The sequence below is a fragment of the Rana temporaria genome, chromosome 12 (genome assembly GCF_905171775.1).
Source record: "Rana temporaria chromosome 12, aRanTem1.1, whole genome shotgun sequence".
Classification (NCBI taxonomy): Eukaryota; Metazoa; Chordata; class Amphibia; order Anura; family Ranidae; genus Rana; species Rana temporaria.
The window spans coordinates 127,747,640-127,766,903 of record NC_053500.1 but is presented as its reverse complement, the minus strand read 5'-3'; the positions used below and the strand labels follow the sequence as shown (position 1 = coordinate 127,766,903).

Genomic DNA, 19,264 nt, shown 5'->3' with positions numbered 1-19,264 from the left:
GATACAAGAGGTGGTCAGAGACTGGGGACATGATACAAGAGGTGGTCAGAGACTGAACATGCTATAGAAGTTGGGGACTGGAAACTGCAGACGTATTATAAGAGGCTTCTGGAAATCACTGCAATAACAGGGCAACAGATTGGAATCTGCATGGGCCCTGGGGGCTGTAACAGGCGCTTTCTCGCCTTATTGCTTTCCACGCTGGAACGCATTCGGCGGGTGCTCGATTACGTCATAGCCCGGCGCCACAAGCGTTCCAGCCTGGAACGCGGAAGTGCACCGCGGATCACCGCTGTTTCTCTATTGCACCCGTCGGCTTCCTATATATGTTTCCAGCCCCATTCAAAGGGTGTTCTATTATTGTCGGCCGTAGCCGGCTTGGCTACAAACAAAACTACAGGTGCCATCGATCCCCACGCTGCAGACCATGCCACGCTGGACCATACCAACATCTAGCTAATGCCTACACTGGATCCACGCTGTCATATCTATTGCCTATGCTGGGGACACCCTAAAGATATCTTCCTAAAAGAAGATCCTACACTACGGAAATCCCTCTGCTACTATTGTACTACAACACTCATCTGCAAACAAATAAGTAGCAATTACTTCTATTGTACTGCTCTAGAACTACCTGCTTCATATATTGCTTCTACTTGGTACTATATTTAAATCTGGCTTGCTGAATACCAATATACTGCTTGGGATAAATTATTGTGTCTTCAGTTGTTCGCTGTGGAATATCTTAAAGGGACATGCACTCTTAAGGCATTTAAACTGCAATTGCCTCTCACAAGTTAATGCTACTTGCATACAGTATTTTCATATGCTACGTGCTTGACATTTGTTGTTCCTTGTATACGGGCTTCCACCCTAAAATACTGAACATGTTCGTTATACTTTTTCTTGGCTAAGATTGGAACGTATGTTGTAATACCTCCTCCCTTAGTAGCCCAATGTTTTCCTTTATGTTAAGTGATATGATGTAGAGAACCCCCAAACTCCTGTTCTCTGATTGGAGTGATGCCTGGGGTCCTGTACTGATAATCACTTACATAAGAGAAGTGCATTGGAACCTTTAATGCTGTTGTGCTCATTGATCTTTATTGTAATCTTTCTATGCTAGAGGTTGGAGGAAAGTAGTAATACGTCGCCCTTAGTAGCTCAACGCATTCCTATATGTGAGAGAGATGCTGTAGTGAACCCTCAAACTCCTGTTCTCTGATTGGAGTGACGCTTGGGGTTCAATACTGAAATCTCACATAACAGAGAGCTGCATTGAAATCTTTTGCTAACCGCAGTTGTGGTTCACTCCCGTCTCACCGTAGTTTGTGACAGGGGCCCACAAAAAGTGCCAATGGTCTGCATACAGCCTCTGTGTCTGTTGGACACCAAGAATCTAGAACTACACCATCACCATTGGGTGGACTGAACCTTTAACATGTATACTTGTTTCCTTCCATTTACAGTTAGTAAGCAAGTTTGTAGCTGGATTGTGTTTATTGGGTTGCTTCTTCTCCAAAGTACTGTGAACAAGGTCTACTGCACTGCCAAAATAAATTTCTCAACTGAGACACAAACAAAACAGGAAAATAGTTCTGGCGTTTTTTCTGTTTAAATCTGATCATTATCTGGGAACAGATTACAGATCAACAGGGACGGAGGGAGGTTTTTAAGGAAATTGTAGCAAATTGAGACCACATTTGGTTTTATTGAAACCATCCACTGACTGGCAGCTCCCGTTGGCATCCCGTCAGGAGATTTTAAAGCGGGAATGCGGCAGATCATAAACACACTGTCACATTGCACCAGCACAAGCCCCATTTAGAAAGTGGGTTTCATAGGGGCAAGAGTGCACGGTACTGACAGCATCATGACTGGGAACAGAAACTGAGGAGCTTTCATGAAAACGGTACAATGGTCACTCTGTTTTTGACATTTTTTCAGTGTGATGTATTAACTAGTAAATTCTAGGTCTGCTTTTTGACATTCAACTGCAAAAAGACATTCAAGAGGTAGAAGGACTCCACTTTTAGCCCTCTTTAAATACATCTCCCAATGTCTATTACTTTGACTATTATACCTTTATATGCCCTTGTAGACCTAATCAATTTTTTTATTTTCACTATGGACCTATTTGCCAATAGTTTTTTCTTGCTCAACGAATACATATTTTTAATTTGTTTTGTGACAAATTAGGCCTTCTCATTGCAATAGTATCTTGCAAAAGAAATCTTCATTTTCTAGGTAATGATATTTTTTATTAGACAAAAAGCAAACTGAAAAAAAAGAAAAAAAAGTACTTAAAAAAAATCAGCAGCTAAGAGGATAAGGGAATGAAGGAGTTAATTAGATCTGAATTCCAGATTTGTATTTTATTTTTTACGTTAGAGTCTCCAGTCTGGACCAATGTAAGTAGGCAGATGTCATACCTGTGGGATCCCTGTAGAACCAGAGAATCACTATAGTAGTCACCACTACTACAGTGATGGCCACTGTCTTGCATAGTGAACACAGGGCATCACTTGCTTGGCATGGGCACCATTCACAGAAGGGACTTGTACTTTTACCAATGAATGCAAGCCTTTGGACACGGTGGGGAGGCCTGTTCCAAGCGAGTGACTATGTTAATGATGCAGTGGGACCTAGAAGACATGGCAATCACTGTATCTTTAACTACTTCAGTGATTCTTTACTTTTAGAGATACCACATGTGAGGCAGATGCATGCTTACATTGGTTTAAGTTGGACCAATGTAACTATGCAGACAAAAAAATGGAAATCAGCTTTAACTTTTTTATACTTGTAAGGTTTCTTTGCTGTCATATGCAAGTCAAAAGATACACCTTTGATCTACATATGAACAAAATATTAAATACAAAGAAACAATACATTGTTAAACTGTATTACTCAATGACATTTGCAGACTATCTGCAAGTGGCACAAACATGTTGAGTTTTAATAAAGAAGTTTTACTTCTTTGTACTCAAGTCTCAACTAATTTGCAACTTAATTCACAAGTATTTTCTGCCACAGATTCAGACATCAGTATCATGGGATCCTTTTCTTGTAGGTCTACAGCCCTTTCTTTAGTTATTGGATACACTTAGAGAAGATTGAATTTCTTCTCCAGTAGGAACGATCACCGATTATACTACTAGACTAGAGGATCATTGTGAAATTATCTACATATTGTTTCTTTTCAGCTTAAATTTTACTCCGATGCAGCTGCATTTTGACAGCTGCTCCTATGCAACACATAGCAATTCCCGGCTGTCATTTTAACATTCGGTAATTGCCAGTAATAGGCAGCAGCAAGAGAGGCAGTATACGAGTTGTGCCCTAGAGAATTTTTTAAAATATATATTTTAAAGGAATCTATCCTACTTTTATAATCCTCAAGTGGTCAAACTGTAGTTCAAGACATTTTTTTTTGTTTTGGAAAGACTGGGAAGGGTTTAAACCTCAGGTTTGTGTCCCCACTTGGAAGATCCACCCTTACTATTTGTTCCAGTGGGTATTGTCACCAAGACACATTTAAAATCTTTGCAGTTTTCACCAGAACAAGAGGAAAGTGAAAATCTTCCAATGAGTACACTTGTTCTTGTGATAATTCTTAGGTGGGGATTCCCCCTCAGTTTATAGAGTATGTAAAACTGAAAAAGGCTATACAAACAGTACTTAAGCCCGGTACGCATTTTTTTTTCTTTTTTAACAGATGCAGTAAAACAGAAAACCAAAATCATAAAGTGGTACAAACTGAGTATAGATCAAAATACTATAACTCTAGCAGTCACTAGAGCATATGACAGCACCCAATGTAAGGTAATACCATATACATGGGAGTCCGCTCCATAGGGCAAGGGAGGGCGCTTGCCCCCCTAGAAATCAGTGCCATGATCCTCGGTGAGAAAAACAGAGGGCAGGAAGCAAGGTGGCGGCACGGCGAATCCAATTCGAGCCGCTCTCTCTCTCTTCTAGCTCCAGCTGACAGAGAGGGGGAGGGGGTTGTTATTTCCTTGGGGGGGGGGCTCCATTTTTTATGATCTTGTTATTCAAAGTTGCTAGTTGCTTGATAGTTGCATCAGGTTTCTCAAACATTTGCATGCCTGCGCTTTATGTGATAATGACATTGTCAAAAAGGGACAGAGCATGGATGACCTTAAAATTTTGCCCCCTCCTGAAAAAAGTTCAGCGAACGCCCATGACCATATACAACATGTAGTAACGCTGTATGGTAAATGTACATCAAGGAGAGATAATTTAACTTCCTTACTATAACACCCAAAATTCAGGGTACTTAATTCAGGAAGACCATTTTTCTTGTTAAGAACTCAGTAAGTAGGGGAAACAGAGGAGTAGGTACCAGATCTAAAGGGAGGAAAGGTGTAAGGGATAGGGGGATGGGAGGGGAAAGGAAGAGGAGGTGGGGCAAACCTGGCAATCACAGAGACAGTCCTCTTGCCTCAACCCATGCACCCCAAACTTTATTGATTTTTTTTCGGAGAGTTCTGACCCATTTATGTCCTTTTTTAAAGGGGAAGCAAAGCACCTGGTTCACCAACTCTCCCCACTGCCGAACCGTGGGGGCCACAGGTGTCTTCCATTTCAGTAAGATACGTTTCTGTGCATAAAACGCTGCATAGAAAAGAAAGAACCGTTGTTGATGCCAAGGAAACCTCCATTTAGGAACCCACCACCAATAATAGAAAACCAAGAACCAGGCGCCCAGCTACTTCACCACCACTCCCTGCCAATAGAATTGAAGGGCAGAGCAGGACCATATGTATGAATGTGGCCACCTCCATGCCACACCTAGAGCAGGACTCGTTGACCACAAGGTAGAGAGCACTGGTTGAGAGTCGATCAGATGCTGGTTTTCCAGCATGCAAGGCCAGCTTCTGTCGGACAGACCAACATACGCACAGGCCGAATGTCATTTTTTTTTACCTGCAGAGGTCTCCCGACAGCCCCCTAAAAACATAACCCCCCCCACCAGCGCTGAACCATACTCCCAAGCCCAACACTTGAAAGCCCTAAAAGGTAACCTTTACCACTTAACTTTCATTCCCCCCCACTCACCTGACCCCAACCTATTACTTAAATACAGCCCCAAACATTGGACGCCTATTCTGTGGTATACTTGGCACATCCTGCACAGGGAGCTCCTTTGTAGATAGGGTGCAGGTCCCATACCAAACCTATTGAGCAAGTTCACAGCACCCATAGAAGCCATTTTATAAGTAGGGAACTACATTTCCAGGTTTCTGGTAAAACCAGACACTCAAACCTCTATCCTGAACCTGATTTAGGTATATTGATAGCCAATTTGTTTTTCTTCATTTTGGATACAGTAGGGAAAGATTAAAACTGTCTTTTTTGGCACATGTGCCCCATTGTGAGAATTTCCCTTCACTTCCTGTCACAACAGGCACAACAAGAAGACTACCTACCTCCAAAGTGAGGGAAATCTTAGACATTTGCCACCAGAACAAGGGTGTCCATTGGGATATTTTTCCAGTATCTCCGTTCTGGTGCCATATTATAATTATAATATAAAAGAGGGAAAAATTACCCCAACAGTGGTTTTAGCACTTTACCACCGTTTCCAAAAAAAAATTAATCTAAAGATTTAGCTTTAGATAAACTCATCCCCTAAAAATGAGTTTTTATACCAAATCGAAATTTTGATTATATTGAGGACATCGATGAGCTACCTCAACTACTAGTTTTCATACCTCTAAGGCCCCATACACACGATAGAATCCATCCGCAGATAAATCCCAGCAAATGGGTTTCTGCGGATAGATCCTATGGTGTGTACACGCCAGCGGATCTGTTTCCGCGGATATATCTCCTCTGGGATGGATTCCAGCAGATCGGATATTTGCTGACATGCACAACAAATCCATCTGCTGGAATCCATTCCAACGGATGGATCCGCTCGTCTGTACAGACTTACCGGATCCATCCGTCCAAAGGGATTCCCCGCACGCGTCGCAATGATTTGACGCATGCGTGGAATTCCTTATATGACAGCGTCGCGCCGTCGCCGCGTCATAATAGCGGCGACGGTGCGACACGTCATCGCCAGAGGATTTCAGCGCGGATTTCAATGCGATGGTGTGTACACGCCATCGCATAGAAATCTTCTGAAATCCTCGAGAGGATTTATCCGCGTAAACGGTCCGCTGGACCGTATCTGCGGATAAATCCTCTCGTGTGTATGGGGCCTAAAGGACTGTAGTTTTAAGATCTCCTTAATACCAATTATACATTATCCCCAGCAAATAGCAAGTCTGAACCATCCTCATAATGGCCTTTGTCTGGGTAGTAGATCTGGGAGCTCAGGTACAAAAGTCCTTTCCATTTGAATAAGGTGGCTGATCCCCAAACTGGAAATCCTCTAATCTTGGCCTCAAGAATTAAAGTTATCCAACGCAGAATTACCAACCTCCTCTTGATGTTTTCTAGATCCACGTTGATATTCTGAATAGAAGAACTTCCTACATTCGCGCTGTTGGTAAACAAACCCTGTTCCGTCTTCTGGAACCTTCATAAATGCACACTGTGGTTTTTGCACGACTCATCTTATAAACTTCCCTCAGTCATTGCACACCTCCTGGACTCACTCTCACTCCCTGCTCTTAAAACATGGCCAGCCCCAGTTCTCCCGTGAATTTTTCCCTACCGCCCGCTCCCCAGGATAGCTCTTCCTGTCATTGTCAGCCTTTAATTACATGTTTTAGTATGTTCTGCTTTCAGGAAACAGAGCTGCTGCTGAAAAAAAATAAATGCCACCCTATTTATAGGCATAAAAACAAACTTTTTATTGGAATGTGGTTAAGCTCACCAGCAATTTACTGGACAAGACTAGTGTAGGGAGTTATACAAGAACGGTAGTATAATTTGTACAAATAAAAACCTATAAAAACTTCTTAAATTATAAATGCTGCACTGGCATACTAAGAGCTGATATTTGCTTTTTCCCCAAAAGGTAACCAAGTACTATGTGAAAAGAAACCTCATCGTTAAATCGCAACAGTATTCATGCTTTGCCAGGCAACAGGTCTACTTTAATTGTGGCCCCATCAGGATCATACACACTTCTTTTCTCTTGTAACCTTGCTCAGAAATACATAAAATGCCTGGTACTTCCAGGTATGAGGGAACATGAAACTTGCTCCTCTTTCTCCCATATTGCTTCCTACCAGTCGTTAGCTTTGATGGCAGCATTAGTTTACTTTTCCATTCATTTTTTTTTTCTTTATTTTTAGTTAGTGATCTGATAATGCAACACTTTATCCTAGGGTGACAACAGTTTCTTTAACTTAGGAGCAATGTTGTCATTCTAGGGTGCTTGCTCCTATTTTGGACTGTAGGTCGATATGCAGAGGTCCATCTCTTCTGACAGGTTTACATAAAAGGACAAGTTTGTTCATTATAAAAGGACAAGTTTGTTCATTATATAAAACATGACAGCCCCCTTAACTATTGTAGGCTGACCATATTCACCCAGGAGCTTACTCACCTCCTCCAAGGACAGGGACGACAGCTTAAAACTCTCCACCCTAGCTGGTAAAAATCCAGCAACTTCCCTTGGAGTTGAATGAAACATTTAACTATATTTTCGCGTCTGCAACAATAGGGATCATTATCTCGGACTAGAGAAATGCCTTACTTTGATAGAAAATTGGACGACGGAAAGTTACCTTAAACTCAACGGCTCAAAAACAGAACTTCTGTTTCACGCCAACCGAAAGACTTCCCGCACCAATATGGACACCCCCGCCCATTCTGGGACAAACCATCACCCCTAGCACCAAAGTCAAAAGTCTCGGAGTCATTTTTGACACCCACATGACAATGGATGCACAAATAGGGTCAGTAGTCAGCGGATCCCACCATCTGCTGTGCCTGCTACGTAGACTCATTCCCTTTATCCCGAAAGAAGACATAGCAGTCGTGGTGGGAACAATTATCAACTCCAGACTCGACTATGCAAATGCCCTCTACCTCGGACTCCCAAAATATCAAATCACTTGTCTGCAAGTCTTTTAAAATACGTCCGCTCGACTCGTGACTGGGAAAAAAACATGGGAATCAATCTCACCTTCACTGAGATCCCTTCATTGGTTGCCAGTAAAAGACAGAATCACTTTTAAGGCACTCTGTCTGACACATAAGTGTGTTCAAGGAAATGCCCCCCAATATCTATGCGAAAAATTAAAATGTCACAACCCCAATCGTGTTCTGCGATCCACCAACCAAAATCTACCTAGACTATGGAACGCTCTACCAACCAGCATTCGGTTGGAGGTGAATCACCTGGCCTTCAGAAAAAAAAACTCAAAACCCATCTTTTCTGAGGGCAAAAGCACAATAGGGAAAGGATACTAAGCACCCAGAGGCGATTCAGTTTGCATGGGTTGCGCTATATAAGTTTCTCACTCACTCATTTAACCCACAGTATGGGTAAATCCCATTTAAGTCAATAAGACCCTAATGCACCAGGTTCCCTTGAGAAAGGGACCCTGCGAGGCTCCAAAACAGCAGCTTTCTTATGACTTATGGCAGGGATCTCCAAACTACGGCCCTCCAGCTGTTGTGGAATTACCCAGTCTCAAGAGGCATTGTAAAACTCTGAAAATCAGACACATGACTGGGCAGGATGGGAATTGCAGTTTCTGAAAAACTGATGGCCATAGTTTGGAGATCCCTGCCTTATGGGATGCCGCCTTCACAATAAACACAAATGCACCTGTTTGTAGTACTTCGTGTTTAGTTCAGATATGGCACCTTCTGTAGTATTCAACTCAAGCATCCATCATTGCAAGGTTGAGCACTGAAGAATTCAGCCAATTTTTGAAGATTACATAGAAATGAATAATACATTGAACCTGCAGTAAGTGTAAATCCCATCTTGTTTTTGGGACAAGTATGGGCAGCCGGTCAATGGATTTTTTTTTACCAGCTGGGATATAGCCAGTGAAAAAAGCCATCAATGCCACCTGAGGTGGCAAGAACCTGCAGAGGGACAATTTAAGATCAATAAAGGGGCTTTTATATAATTTGTAAACTTATCCTACAAAAAAGTGAGAAATAAAGAACAGGTAAAGTTCTTTGAAAAATAAAAACTCTAGTACTCCAATCAGCTTGGGAACATTAGAAGAACATGAGAAGCCAGATTAATAATAGCTATGGTTGGGGCACCCATGCAGTGTGCCACCATTCCCATATTCCTATCTTGATTCCAGTAAGGGGACAATGTACAGTGCTTACGCCTGTGCTTTGTATCCCCAAGAGACACCATCCAACTTTCTGTGTAGGCAGTTCCAATTTGTTGCATTTTCTGAGCCGAGATGGAAACCAGCACACCTAATACCCATAGGGACTCTGATGTGTTCAAGGACAGGCCCATGTCTCAGCACCTACTCTCAATGTTGACATCTACTGGTCTAGGCCTCCACCGAGTTGTTTACAGTTAAACTCAGTTTAATTAGCCCTATGTTTAGGACTTGATACCCCGACAGAGAGCTGCCGCATTCTCAAGCTTCCCAGAATTAGCACCATTGAGCAGCGGCGGACAATATATTTTTAGAACAGGCAGTCAATGTTTCCACTACAAAAGAATGCCTGTGCCTTGTGCAGCCTCTTGTTGGTTGAAAGTGTTAACCATTGTCTGGAGTACAGTGGTCTGCTGTGCTGGCAGCATTTGTCAGGAACAATCACACAGTTCTTTTTAAGGGACTTGAACACCAAATAGTTCATCGGTTTCCTAGTAAACAGTGGGCACACATGCCCTGGGTTTAGATTTTTCTTTTATTCTCAGAAGAGCTTCCAGTAAAAAGCAGATACGTAGTTATCAGTGCCGATATCTTGGCCCTAGTGCAGTGGCGGCTAGTGCTCAATTTTTTGGGGGGGCGCAAACGAAAAAAAAAAATGCAGCCTCACTGTGCACATCAAATGCAGCCACTGTGCCATCAATTGTCACCACTGTGCCATGCCATCAAACGCAGCCACTGTGCCATGCCCTCAAACGCAGTCACTGTGCCCTGCCATCAAACGCAGCCACTGTGCCATCAATTGTCACCACTGTGCCATGCCATCAAACGCAGCCACTGTGCCCCTCAATTGTCGCCACTGTGCCAATTGTCTCCACTGTGCCAATTAATTGTCTCCACTGTGCATGTCACTGTGCCCTTTAATTGTTGGCACTGTGCCCTTTGACGCCACTGTGCCCTGTAAAATGCACGTCCCTCGATGTCTTCTCCCACCTTGGTGACGCTTCAGCCAATCAGGTTACCGATAACCAGAATCGGGGAACCTGATTGGCTGAGACGGCCGTCAGTCTTATCCAAGGAATGCACCCCCTGTACGTTCCGAGGATAAGACATCCGGGAGCAGACGGCTGTACTCGGAAAAAGCCTATCAGAGCCGTTGGCTCTGATAGGCACTTCCGCACAGCCAACCAGCTGCCGTTTTTCAGGTGGCCGGCGCTCAAGTTCCGGCCATCTCTGAATAGACCAGCAGCAGCTGGCAACAATAACATACATTCATGCAATGCATGAATGTATGTTATTAGACTCAGTGGCGGGCGAGAGCCAGAGGGGGCGGCGCTCCAGCGCCCTCTATGGACGAACCGCCACTGCCCTAGTGGATCTTGGTGCTGATGCCTTAGCTACCCGATAATGCAAGTATGCTTTTGTAGGGGATCAGAGTTTGGCACAAGGGTAAAGATGAAATTAGAAATTGTAGGGGATAAATAAACGGTTTGGGTGAAGTGTGGACAAAGCAGAGCGAAGACCTAATTTATTGGACTGTAAGCTCACAGGAGCAGGGCCCTCCTAACCCTCTTGTATTGAATTGTATTGTTGCTGTATTGTCTACCTTTATATTGTAAAGTGCTGCGCAAACTGTTGGCACTATATAAATCCTGTAAAATAATAATAGTAATTAGTGTGCTGCTTTCCCTAACTGCCGAATCACAGGCCGAGAGTAAATTGGTGGATAAGCTGTATTGTCTAATTGCAAGGAAAAGGGAGGTCACTGACCTGCAGTACAAACAAATGGCAAACACCCAAACCTATAACTAGCATTTGCAGCAAGGAACACACGGAAGGTCGCCGCATGTCAAAAAACAAAGAAATCCCCAGCTCACTTAACAACCAGCCTGCAACAAACTGATTTGTCCTGTCTACCAGTTCACGTTAAAACCAGTGGTTTAGTTTGCAAATATATTAGAGAGAGAGAGAGAGATTGTAGATTCGATTGTACCACTGCTACAGCTGAAGTGCAAAAAAAACAAAAAAAAACAAACAGTTGAGGTAGGTATCCGCGAGTACTTAAAGTGGATGTAAACCCCCCATACTCCCAGTGAAGTGAACAGCCTCAGGTGATACACAGGGGTGAACCAAATCTCCCTACATAGGTTTTACATGCATATCTGCCGTCTTCACATTTATATACTGTTTAGAAATTTGAGATCCTGTTAGATTTTTCTCTTCCTGGTTAACACAGTGTGATGTCTGGGCATACAGCCAAGATAGCCAACATGGCTGATTGGAGGAAAGGCACACACACCCTCTCCTCATAGGCAGAGACTCTCAGGCATTTTGTAATAGGACCTGCTCCCTGCTAATCTATTTTAGCAACCTCCCCAGACTGGAGATTCAGGCTGCTTTTGTCAAAAGTGTCCTAGAATTTGTCAGGAGTTATCAGGCTGATAGCAGAGGAACAGTTCAAGAGAGAGCTATGGGACTTGGCTCATTGAAGAGAGAACAAAATACTGCACATATATGTGCATATATGTGCCCAGGGGCAGGAGGGAGGAGTTGATGTGGGGTGAGGAGTGAGCAGTTACCACACCTGTGCTCTCCGTTGAACTTGGAGAACATGCAGGTGAGCTTACAGGTGACCGAGGCCGGTGTATAGCGTGCTGTGTGCCTATCCAAGGAAATCAATGCCAGCTAACTTGGAGGTTAGTACGGGAGTACGGGAGGCTCGTGTCCCTCGTAACCCGTAGATCGGAGCCTGTGGTATGTCGGTATGTCGCTATGAGCCTATGATCCACTGCCCGTGAGCCGTCTATTGGCCGCAACGGAGGCTTCTCATTTTCGCCCCGTCTCACCCCGTCCATTCCGCCCCTCTCATTTCTCTCATCTCTCTCACCTTTTGTTCCCACAATCCCTCTCATCGTGGCCCGGCGCTGTTGCTGCTTTGTCGGGATGGCTGGCTAAGGAGTAGTTCAGACGTGGCGCGGTGCACGTCGAGAGCTGGGTCTGTCGGGAGGAGAAGCTACTACAACCTGAAGCAGAGTGCACGCTAGCAGCAGCAGCAGCATTTGTGAGGGACCGACCCGCTCCTCTCCTGGATTTCTCCACATTACCTGCTGTATTACCTGCTACACTACTTGTTATCCTCACCAAATCCTCATTTAATACAACAAAATTTCAGTCGGGGTTCATGGACAACGGAGCATTGTTGGGAATATTCCAGCCAGTACTGTATATCCCCGGTTTCAGGTTACGTGAGTAGTGACAGAAGTCACAAGGAGTAATAAGGAGTAATATGTGGATTACATAAATGTCTACAGGTTTTCAGGCTTCACAGAGATCTCTCCTTGCTTGTTCGATCGTTCTTCCCGTCGGTCCCTGCATGTGGCTTGCCCGCTGAATTCTGCTGAATGGTCTCGGGCGGGGGAGTGAAGGAGCCCGCGGACAGCGGGTAGCTGAGTGGAAGCTGAGGAGAAGCTTTAAAAGACTTTTTTTTTTTTTTCTGCTGTACTTTCTGCTGCCTGTAGCTTATAGCACGGAGTGTACTGCTGTTATTAGATCCCCCTACCGCAATACTTCTCGCACCTACTTCTCGCAAATACTTCTTGCACTACTGCCATTGCCCCCTTGCCAGGAATGGTGCAGCGAGGGGGTGCAGGGTATTGAAGGGGAAAAAGAAAGGGGAAAAGAAAAGAAGAAGAAAAGACCTATATAAGTATTTGGTTTGTTTTTTTTTTGGCTCTTTTTTTTTTTTTTTTTTTTTTTTTCAGCGGATACCTGAAGCTAAACTAAGCTATCCAAGACAGCTATAAGCATAAGAAAGGCTAACAGATCTCGGATCACGCTGAGGATAACGGGAGGACAGAGGATTTCGGTTGTCGCACATCTGGCCCTGTGAGTTATAATAATAAAAAGTCCCTATGGAGATCTGGAGCCGTGAGTAATGCTATAGTGGGTACTACAATGGATGCTATAGACGGTATCAGTCGATAAATAATTGCAAATGCTAATTAATGCTAATATTTTGGAGCAGTGAGCAGAGAGCAGGAGAGATCTAAAAAATGATAATGAATATGACATTTAATAATTTTGAAACAATGGTGAAATGTACACAAAAACATCATTACACTATACAATAATCAGCATTGACCAGCGGGATTAGCTAAAAGCGGTGATTGACAAGTGGGTTCTGGCTTGCCTAAAGAAGTTAGAAGTTTGAAGAAAGGGTTTAAGTACCAATAAATACTGAAACGGCTTTGATTGCTGGGGGAAAAGAAGGAAAAAAAAAAAAAAAAAGAGGAAAAGGGGAAAAATGTGTAGGAGTACCGATAAAATATAAACTCTTTTGGTTGCCGGGCACTGCCGGAATAGATTGGTGGGACTGTTGTTCTTCTTGGCACTGTCGATCATTGTCGTGTGGTCTTCCTTTTTTTTTTTTTTTTTTTTTTTTTGTTTTTTGACATAAGTTCAGAGTCATGCATGTATAAATAATAGAATGAGGGGTAGATTACTTAGAGGGGCTACAGCAAACCCACCAAAAATAAGTGCAAGCCCAAATTCAATTAAAAAATATATGTTAAAGAACACAGTTAAAGATACACCGGAAAAAATGGCTTCAACAAGGAAAAAAACCACAGAGAATTCGCAGAAAATGGGATTAAGAAGACAATCCCAGGGGTTGGAAGGAGCAAGATCTTCTACTATAGCAGACGAGGAAGACGATGAGGTGGAAGAAAGCGGATTGACAGAGGATCAACTTCCAACCAAAGGAGAAATTGCAAAAATGTTTGCTAGGATGGAAACGGTAATGAACAAAATGGAATCTTCTCTAAAAGGAGAAATGGTACTTATACATGAAGACATGAACCACATCCTGAGGAGAGTAGAAGAAACAGAGGAGAAAATAGATCTACAGGCAGCAGAAGTCAAGGAACTTAAAGATCAGATGAAAGATATACAGAAAGAACAAAGGTATTTAAAATACAGACTGGAAGAGCAGGAAAATCGAAACAGAAGGAAAAATCTGAAGATTAGGGGACTCCCGGACGAACAAGTTGAAGATCTACAGGAAAAAACTGATAAAATTTTTGGTCAGATGTTGGGCAAAACTGCAACAGAAAAAATAAAAGTAGAAAGAATCCATAGAATAAGAAAACCTGCTGGAGTTGCGGATGAACTACCAAGAGATGTAATCGTGAGGTTCCACAACTTTCAAGACAAAGAGCGAATTCGATTACATCTGAAAGCCAACGGTCCTGCTAAATTTGAGGAATCAACGTTGCAGATTTTCCCTGATCTGGCCGCTGAAACACTGGCAAGGAAAAGAGTGCTAAAACCATTATTGGAACAATTAAAGCGACAAGATATCCAATATTTTTGGGGCTTCCCAGCATGTTTGGTTGGAAAAAAAGAAGGACGCTCTGCTACGTTAAGATTCCCTGAAGACACAATTTCTTTTTGTAAAAAGCTGAATATCCCAGAGACTGAGATACCGGGATGGTGGGAAAAAGCCCAGAGGGGGCCCAATGATGATCAGCAGCCATGGAAACAGATCATAAGAAAAAACAAATAGTATATTTTATAAATAAAAGGGGGAGATGAAGGGATCGGAGGGGGAGGGGGGCAGTGGATGAGTGGGTGCGGAAAAGATAGAAAGAAGACAACAGGGGGACAGATGAGGGTAGTGGACCTACTGGCCTAGATCATTTCGATTAGAGAAAGGAAGATAGTAAAGAAACGAGATGACGGGGGCACAGGAACCCCATTAGGGGAGGGCATCTGCTCGCAAACCCGCCTACTTAGAGCTCAACCTCGAGGGGGGAGAACCGTAGGGCCACATGGGTGAGGGCCACGGATCTATAGACCTAGGGAAGGTCATTTTCCCCCAATTTAGGGGGGGTAGAGGGAGGGGGGGAGGGGTGGAGGAGGGGGGGATGGGTTGGAGGGAGGAGGGGGGAGGGGTGCTGAGAGGGAGGGGGGGCAGAAGGGAGGGAAGTAGAGGGGCCAGTAAAATTTTTGTAATAGATTATAATTCTATAGTTTCGGATGCCAAAAGTTAATATAATATCATACAATGTCCGAGGGTTAAATGCGCCAAGCAAAAGAGAGAACATACTGAGAGAATTGATATTCCTGAAGGCAGATGTTGTGTTTTTTCAGGAAACCCATCTGACTAGGGACTCCAAGTGTAGGGTCCGATCAGATGAGTTTCCTATGTGGTTCTATGCGGATTCTCCTATAAGTCGTGCCAAAGGTGTAGCTATAGGATTCTCTAGGAATGTTAGATTCGTACTAGAAACAATGAAGATAGATCAAGAAGGGCGTTTCCTTTTTTTAGGGGGGAATCTGAATGGGGTAAAGGTGTCCCTGGCGAATGTGTATGGGCCGAATAAAAATGCGGTTAAATTCCAGTCAGGAATATTGGACGAGTTTATGAACTTTAAGATAGGAGATGGTATCTTGGGAGGAGACTTCAATACATGGTTAGATCCCAAATTAGATAGTACGTCTCATGCACAGGGCTCTGGAATTAGGGAGAGGAAAAATCTAAAAAGGAAAATGTTCCAACACCAATTGGTTGACGTTTGGAGATCCCAACATATAAGTCAAAAAGACTATACATACCTCTCCCCTGTGCATGGGACGTATACAAGAATAGATTATTTTTTAATAGAACATAAATTACTGGAGGTCGCTGAAGATACAAAGATTGGCATTACAACCTTTTCTGACCATGCACCAATTTTATTACAATTGAAGATAGGAGAGAGGGCTTGTGGGAAAAGAAACTGGAGACTTAATGAAGATTTACTAACGGACGAAGACATAGAGAAGAGATTAAGGAAAGAAATAGAACAGTTTTTTTTAGAAAATAATACAGAAGGAATGTCCGAAGCAATTATATGGGAAACGCATAAAGCATTTATCAGGGGAATTCTGATTAAGGAAGGAGCAGAAAAGAAGAAAAAAAATCATCAAAAAAAAGTAAAAATAGTTAAAGAAATATTCGATTTAGAACAATTGCATAAAGAAACGAGACAGAGAGATCTCCTGCTAAATCTCAACATTAAAAGGGAGGAATTAAAGGGACTAATCGATCATGAAACCCGAATAGCCTCAAACCTAGTTAAGAAAGAAAGATACCTATGGAGCAATAAGACAGGGAAATATCTGGCAAATTTGTTGAAGAAAAAAAAAATGGCTAATTATATAGAAAAAATACAAACAAATACGGGAGAGATAAGATATAAGACATCAGATATAGTTAAAAGTTTTTTAAAATTTTATGAAAAATTGTACTCAATTAAGGAGAAGAGTACTAAGGAGGAGGATATATTAAAAGAGGAACAAATTAAAACATACTTGAGAAAGGCAGATTTAACAAAGATCGCGCAGAATAAATATAATAATCTTGAGAACCCCATAACAGAAGAGGAAATAAGCAAAACCATCCGAGAGTTACCAAATGGGAAAAGCCCTGGCCCCGACGGTTTGACCAGCTCATACTATAAAAAATTTTCAGATATATTAACACCCAAATTATGCTCTTACTTCAATGGTATTGGCGAAAAATGGGAGATGATGAAAGAGTCGTTGGAAGCGATTATATCAGTAATTCCCAAAGAGGGCAAGGATGATTCTTTATGTTCTAGTTATAGACCGATCTCCCTTTTAAACATTGATTTAAAAATCTTCTCCAAGATTCTTGCAATAAGGATGGAAAAAGTGATGCAAGACATGATACACACGGACCAAGTGGGATTCATTTTAGGTAGGCAAGGAAGGGATAACGGGATTAGAACCCTATTAGCGATAGAAGAGATTAGGAAAAGTGGAGCCCCAGGTCTACTCCTATCCATAGATGCCGAAAAGGCCTTTGATAGGGTAGACTGGGGCTTCATGCAAAATACTTTAGAATCAATGGGCTTTGGCCCGAGATTGAGAGGATGGGTAAGAGCTTTATATAATAGACCGACAGCGAGAGTCAAAGTTAATGGGTGTTTATCAGAGCTACTCGAAATGAAAAACGGCACCCGACAGGGATGTCCTTTATCACCCATGTTATTCACGTTAGCATTAGAACCCCTCCTAAGAACAATAAGACAAAATTCGGATATCGCGGGGTTAATATCTGGGGGGGAGGAACATAAGATTGCTGCTTATGCAGATGACATATTATTTTATGTTATGAACCCCAGGACCACGCTACCTAAACTGATGGAAACAATGAACGAGTATGGTAAATTATCTAATTTCAAAATTAACCCCGCGAAATCCGAAATTTTGAGTATTAACATTCAAAAAAAAGATAGAAGTGCCTTACAAGAAGATTTTAAGTTTGCTTGGAAAGAGGAATTAACATACCTGGGAATTAAGCTAGCAATCTCTATAGAGAGTTTATATAAAATTAATTTTATGACGTTATTAAATGAGGTTAAAACAGAGTTAAATAGAATTGCTCCGGGGCAATTGTCCTGGACTGGAAGAATAAACATATATAAAATGACAATCTTGCCAAAGATACTTTACAAATTACAGATGCTTCCGATACCAATTCCCCAAACCTATTTTAAAAAATTACAATCACTCCTTGTAAGATTTATTTGGAGGGGGAAAAAACCACGGGTTAAAATGAATATACTGATTAAAGATAAATCACAGGGAGGGTTAGGGGTACCGGACATTAAAAAATATCACCAAGCAATTGTAATAACACGCCTCATGGAATGGGCTAGAAATAATACAGAAAAAAGGTGGGTACATTTAGAAATCACGACGAGTAAATTACCACTGGGAAAACTAATCTGGGTACCGGCACAGTATAGAGGAATCAATTTAGAAACGCACTATATCACGAGATATGCTTTAACTATATGGGATCAAATTCACAAAAAAAATAAATGGGAATATAACTCACCCTTACTCCCTTTAACGGATACAAAGTATTTCTTACCAGGAGAAAAAAATAGGTTTGGAAAATGGATATTACAAGAAAATATAAAATTAAAAGATGTTATGAGGTCTAACAGGCTTTTAACACTTCAGGAACTAAAAAATAAACAGGATATGATTCTTATTAATGAATGGCGCTATATACAACTAAAACATTTTTTTGATAGTCTTCCCCAACCAGTCAGAGCAGAAACAAATTTACTCCCTCTCGAAAATTTATGTGAAGAAAAAACTGAGAAGGGCATCATTTCTAAAATATATCAGATATTAAATGAAACAAAATCACAGAATGTTCTACCATTTATCGCAAAGTGGGAGGAAGAGCTGGGATCCCGGGTAAATGATTTTGAGATCAATCAAATAATAACTAGGGTCCATGAAACCTCAATAAATAATGATACCAGAGAACTAAACTATAAATGCTTGGTTCAATGGTATCTTACACCAGATAAATTACATAAATTTTCAAAATCTACCTCACAACAATGTTGGAGAGGGTGTGGTGAAGTTGGCTCAATGGCGCATGTTTGGTGGAAATGCACCAAAATTAAAACATATTGGAGGGAAATAAGGAAAAAGATCCAGGAAATTACAAATAATGACCTCCCAGATGACCCTTGGGTATGCGTATTACATGGATCACGAATTCCCACAAAACAATACTTGAAAACTTTGGTTCCACAACTCTTGAACGCAGCAAAACACCAGATAGCGCGTAATTGGAAGAAAAAAGAGAGCCCCTCACTGAACGGGTGGTGTAACAGAGTGGAGGAAATTTATAATTTAGAACATCTAAGATTTAGAGATGAGGTGAACTGGGAAGAATTTGTAGAAAAATGGGAAAAATGGAAAAAATTTAAATACACAACAGGTTTCGCTGAGGCTATGGATATCCAGTGAACTAGGGGGAGACAGGTATGTTTTTTGTTTTTTGTTTGTGTTTTTTTTTTTTTTTTTTGGACACGACTTAGATAGGCATGTACTGATAGGATCGATGTGGGAGAGACCATCCGGGCCCAAGAGATTCCGGGAGGCCT

General features: G+C 42.0%; 1 protein-coding gene across 3 annotated transcripts in view; it reads right to left on the bottom strand.

Moving 5' to 3' along the window:
* LOC120918815 (rho GTPase-activating protein 39-like) overlaps window positions 1-19,264 on the bottom strand; it is a 144,793-nt gene that overhangs the window by 40,278 nt on the left and 85,251 nt on the right. The window contains exon 1 of one of the 3 annotated variants that reach the window (XM_040330632.1): window positions 6,455-7,657. The exons of the other annotated variants lie outside the window; for them this stretch is intronic. The gene's annotated coding sequence lies outside the window, so the exon portion shown is untranslated. Of the gene's footprint in view, window positions 1-6,454; window positions 7,658-19,264 lie in introns of those variants that run through there. 3 annotated transcript variants of the gene reach the window in all.